At 46.5% G+C, this 5,204-nt stretch overlaps 1 long non-coding RNA gene across 1 annotated transcript; it reads left to right on the top strand.

The window, feature by feature from the left end:
- Nucleotides 1–2,052: 2,052 nt before the first annotated feature.
- On the top strand, nucleotides 2,053–4,027 carry LOC135523053 (uncharacterized). The gene is made up of 3 exons (XR_010452759.1): nucleotides 2,053–2,521; nucleotides 2,646–2,706; nucleotides 3,767–4,027. It is a non-coding gene; the product is annotated as an uncharacterized LOC135523053 (long non-coding RNA).
- Nucleotides 4,028–5,204: the final 1,177 nt, after the last annotated feature.

Genomic DNA, 5,204 nt, shown 5'->3' with positions numbered 1-5,204 from the left:
GTGGAACAGAGATTGGAGCTGAGGCACATGGTGGAAGAACAGAGAGTGGAGCTGAGGAATATGGTGGTGGAACAGAGAGTGGAGCTGAGGAACAGAGAGTGGAGCTGAGAGAGATTGTGGTGGTGGAACAGAGAGAGGAGCTGAGGAACATGGGGATGGAACAGAGAGTGGAGCTGAGGAACATGGTGGAGGAACAGAGAGTGGAGCTGAGGAACATGGTGGTGAAACAGAGAGTGCAGCTGAGGAACATGGTGGAGGAACAGAGAGTGGAGCTGAGGAACATGGTGGTGGAACAGAGAGTGGAGCTGAGGAACATGGTGGAGGAACAGAGAGTGGAGCTGAGAGAGATTGTGGTGGTGGAACAGAGAGTGGAGCTGAGAGAGATCGTGGTGGTGGAACAGAGAGTGGAGCTGAGGAACATGGTGGTGGAACAGAGAGTGGAGCTGAGGAACTTGGTGGTGGAACAGAGAGTGGAGCTGAGGAACATGGTGGTGGAACAGAGAGAGGAGCTGAGGAACATGGTGGTGGAAAAGAGAGAGGAGCTGAGGAACATGGTAGTGGAACAGAGAGTGGAGCTGAGGAACATGGTGGTGGAACAGAGAGAGGAGCTGAGGAACATGGTAGTGGAACAGAGAGTGGAGCTGAGGAACTTGGTGGTGGAACAGAGAGAGGAGCTGAGGAACATGGTAGTGGAACAGAGAGTGGAGCTGAGGAACATGGTGGTGGAACAGAGAGAGGAGCTGAGGAACATGGTAGTGGAACAGAGAGTGGAGCTGAGGAACTTGGTGGTGGAACAGAGAGAGGAGCTGAGGAACATGGTAGTGGAACAGAGAGAGGAGCTGAGGAACATAGGAGCCAGACTGACAGCTAGTGACAGCCAGGTGGACAAATTGAAAGGAGAGGAGGAGGGGTTGAAGAGAGAGTATGCAGGTTGCTGTACTAAATGACTGGGTAAAGCTATTTTATTTTTCCAACATGGTTCATATAAGTGTTGGCATCTGAACATGAAAGAGCATTTCATGTTATTCCAGTCCCCACAGCTGAACTGTCACCCATGGGGGCTAGACTGAGCGCCAGTGAGAGCCAGGTGAAGGAGCTGAAAGGAGAGGTAGAGGAGCTGAAAGGAGAGGTGGAGGAGCTGAAATGAGAGGTGGAGGAGCTGAAAGAAGAGGTGAAGGAGCTGAAAGGAGAGGTGAAGGAGCTGAAAGGAGAGGTGGAGGAGCTGAAAGGAGAGGTGGAGGAGCTGAAAGGAGAGTTGAAGGAGCTGAAAGGAGAGTTGAAGGAGCTGAGAGGAGAGGTGGAGGAGCTGAAAGGAGAGGTGGAGGAGCTGAAAGGAGAGGTAGAGGAGCTGAGAGGAGAGGTGGAGGAGCTGAAAGGAGAGGTGGAGGAGCTGAAAGAAGAGGTGAAGGAGCTGAAAGGAGAGGTAGAGGAGCTGAGAGGAGAGGTGAAGGAGCTGAAAGGAGAGGTAGAGGAGCTGCTGAAAGGAGAGGTGGAGGAGCTGAAAGGAGAGGTGGAGGAGCTTAAAGGAGAGGTGGAGGAGCTTAAAGGAGAGGTGGAGGAGCTGAAAGGAGAGAAGGAGGAGCTGAAAGGAGAGGTGGAGGAGCTGAGAGGAGAGGTGGAGGAGCTGAAAGGAGAGGTGGAGGAGCTGAAAGGAGAGGTGGATGAGCTGAAAGGAGAGGTGGAGGAGCTGAAAGGAGAGGTGGAGAAGCTGAAAGGAGAGGTGGAGGAGCTGAAAGGAGAGGTGAAGGAGCTGAAAGGAGAGGTGAAGGAGCTGAAAGGAGAGGTGGAGGAGCTGAAAGGAGAGGTGGAGGAGCTGAAAGGAGAGGTGGAGGAGCTGAGAGGAGAGGTGGAGGAGCTGAAAGGAGAGGTGGAGGAGCTGAGAGGAGAGGTGGAGGAGCTGAAAGGAGAGGTGGAGGAGCTGAGAGGAGAGGTGGAGGAGCTGAAAGGAGAGGTGGAGGAGCTGAGAGGGGAGGTGGAGGAGCTGAGGAGAAGTGAAGGAGCTGAGAGGAGAGGTGGAGGAGCTGAAAAGAGAGGTGGAGGAGCTGAAAAGAGAGGTGGAGGAGCTGAAAGGAGAGGTGGAGGAGCTGAAAGGAGAGGTGGAGGAGCTGCAGAACGGTGGTGAACCAGAGAGTGGAGATGAGTCACAAAGACTGAACTGCACTTCCACACGCCCAGAAGTTACCTCTAGCCTTATTACTTTGATGTAGAAAGTTTGTTTGAATTTAAATTCATCAACACTTCATTTGCATTTTCTTTACATGACATTTTAGCACTAGATGGCAGATGGACAGCCAGTGAGAGCCAGGTGGAGGAGCTGAAGACAGAGAACAGAGGGAAAGTAAGACAGCTACATGTCATTTGATTACTTTCATCAACAAAGACATGGTTTGTTGAAGTCATCAACAGTTTATTTGTATTGTTACATGATATCCTAGGACTTAGGACCAGAGTGACAGTCAGTGGAGCTGAAGACAGAGAACAGAGGGGCAGTCAGTGGAGGAGCTGAAGACAGAGATTGCATGTAAGACATGGATATTCATATAGTTATAAAGGGATTTGAAGGCTGTTTATGTGAACTATTTAAAACAAGTTTTTGTGTTTTATTCAATATCGGTCAGAAGGTCTATTTTTTTATATTGTTGCAGTTTTGGGGGGTAGAGTGACAGCCACAGAGAGAGGTGGAGGAACTGAAAACAGTCAATTCAGGTAAGACGAACGCAGTCTTGCAGAACAAGACGTGTTACTATTTTCTGTTATTTTCTTCATCATTTTATTAACGATGTTGTCATTGTTTATGTGATACATATTTTGTGTATGATGGTGAAAATCATTAACACTTTCCTGTGTTCAAATCAAATCAAATCAAATTTATTTATATAGCCCTTCGTACATCAGCTGATATCTCAAAGTGCTGTACAGAAACCCAGCCTAATACCCCAAACAGCAAGCAATGCAGGTGTAGAAGCACGTTGGTTAGGAAAAACTCCCTAGAAAGGCCAAAACCTAGGAAGAAACCTAGAGAGGAACCAGGCTATGTGGGGTGGCCAGTCCTCTTCTGGCTGTGCCGGGTAGAGATTATAACAGAACATGGCAAAGATGTTCAAATGTTCATAAATGACCAGCATGGTCGAATAATAATAAGGCAAAACAGTTGAAACTGGAGCAGCAGCACGGCCAGGTGGACTGGGGACAGCAAGGAGTCATCATGTCAGGTAGTCATGGGGCATGGTCCTAGGGCTCAGGTCCTCCGAGAGAGAGAAAGAAAGAGAATTAGAGAGAGCATATGTGGGGTGGCCAGTCCTCTTCCGGCTGTGCCGGGTGGAGATTATAACAGAACATGGCCAAGATGTTCAAATGTTCATAAATGACCAGCATGGTCGAATAATAATGCTAGTGTTCACAGAGACACCGAAGGTGGCAGAGCGTCTGCTAAATGACTTAAATGTAAATGTGGCATTCTCTGCTGCTTTAGGTAGTACAGTGGGACCCTTCAATTCTGAAACCACTCTGATCTACACCAATGTCATCACTAACATCAGCCAGGCCTACTGACATCACCCTGATCTCCACTAATGTCCACCAATGTCATCACTAACATCAGCCAGGCCTACATTCCAGTTACAGGTAGTGCACACACATCAATCTACATGTATGAACACACATGTCCATAGGGACCAGATACAGACACTGAGTCCAACATCACTAGCAGGCTGCTCCAGTGTCTATGAAAGACTGAGTGTTGATCTCGCTGTTTCCTCTGATGTAGGTTTCTTTACAGCACCAGTGAGAGGACTCTACTTCTACAGATTCACAAGCCATGGTGACAGCTCATCATCTTACGTGGGTGCAGCCTTGTACAAGAATGACCAGATAATAATTTAGGTGCTTCAGTATAACTATGGATGGGATCAGGATGTATCCAGTGCTGTAACTCTAGAGCTGGAGGAGGTGGATTTGGTCTACCGCGCCTCTACTCACAGATTACATGATGACTCAAAAAAACACAACATCTTCAGTGGTCTTCCCTATGTAGTGATGCAAAATGATGCCTGGACATGGGGTACTCTGAGCTCCAATTGTTTCTGTATACAAAAAAATAAAGTATTTTTGTAATTTACTGTCAGTGTTGAATTTAGTTTAGGAAAAGATCTGCTCATTTAAAAAATTCTACACATCTGATGAATGGTGTTGAGTAAGTGAGGGAAGAGGATTTTGAGTTTCACTTTTGAAGAAAGAGAGAGAAAGACATTTTTAAAAAAGAAGGAAAGAGAGAGAGAGAGAGAGTTGGTGTGAGAGGGGGGATGAGAGAGAGGAAGGAGGTAGATTTGTAAGAGCTCAGCTGTGTCCTTCAGATGTAGCTCTGTCCCTCTGTGGGGAGCAGCTGCACCATGACACACACACAGGCCTGGGCTACATTCAAGATTACAACGCTCTGCAATGTTTCTATTTTCTGTTTACCATAATACAGAGGAGGCTGCTGGGAGCAGCTAGAGAGGACGGGTGCACGGAATGGCTGGAATGGAATAAATGGAACGGAGTCAAATGTGTTGTTTCCATATGTTTGACGTGTTTGATACCATTCCATTAATACTGTACCATTTCAGCCATTACAAGGAGCCCTTCCTCATATAGCTCCCTCCACCAGCCTCCTCTGCCGTAAAGCTAAGTAACATTTTGCTCTGTAGCACTATGGTTTAACTTAGACAGCGTTATGAAAACCACCACTGTCATGCTCATTCAGTAATGTCATACAGTAGGCCTATATTCAACACAAACACCATAATACACGGTTATGTTGTGACTTTTGGGTAATTAATATTCAAGATAATGTAATGATTAATTACTGGAATAATTAAATTAGCTGATTTATTTGGTTAATTTGTTTATCCTATCCAAATTATTATTAGAGGGGCACCAGTAAGGGTTGGATGTAGAAAACCCCTTTAATTAACTCTATCAGTAGTAGTTGTTAAACATTATACCATTAATTGCTATATCAACAATATAATCCAGTCAATTTGATTATATTCTTATTCTGAATAGCCGATAAACTCTGGCGCCTGGAAGACTTGCTGATAATCCCCCGTCAGTCAGAAATGATGGTCGGCTGATTGGCTGAGAGTGTCAGTCTTTTGGTAAAACGAGGAGAGAGAGTTTCGTTTTTACCTTGTGGTAGGGCGTAAGCTACTCCGTGAAAGGAAGTT

This window comes from Oncorhynchus masou, chromosome 30 (assembly GCF_036934945.1).
Source record: "Oncorhynchus masou masou isolate Uvic2021 chromosome 30, UVic_Omas_1.1, whole genome shotgun sequence".
Lineage (NCBI taxonomy): Eukaryota > Metazoa > Chordata > Actinopteri > Salmoniformes > Salmonidae > Oncorhynchus > Oncorhynchus masou.
The sequence above is the reverse complement of the archived record's forward strand: the minus strand, read 5'-3'. Positions and strand labels throughout refer to the sequence as shown.